The sequence below is a fragment of the Nicotiana attenuata genome, chromosome 9 (genome assembly GCF_001879085.1).
Source record: "Nicotiana attenuata strain UT chromosome 9, NIATTr2, whole genome shotgun sequence".
In the NCBI taxonomy this organism is placed as follows: Eukaryota; Viridiplantae; Streptophyta; class Magnoliopsida; order Solanales; family Solanaceae; genus Nicotiana; species Nicotiana attenuata.
Window position 1 is genome coordinate 49246239 of NC_031997.1, and position 316 is coordinate 49246554.

Here is a 316-nt window from a genome sequence, read left to right on the forward strand (position 1 = left end):
GTGTGTGTTTATTTTGGAACGGGCCGAACGCCTCGGCAGATTAATAGATGCATCTACAGGCGCGTCGTCGACCCTCGGCAAGTGCACATTTATTTCTGTTGGAGCGGGCCGACGCCTCGGTATGATTTGCGCATGCTTGTACTGCTGCCTGGAACTTAATTAATTGTTGTTGCCTTTCATGGCTTAAAAATCTTCGGAATATATTTAAAAAGGAAATTCTGGGAGATTTCTTATAAAAGAATTAATTGATTATTTGTTTCCTTCTAGTTGGACTAAAATCATGTTGATAGAATAAACCCACTGGTTAGTATATATA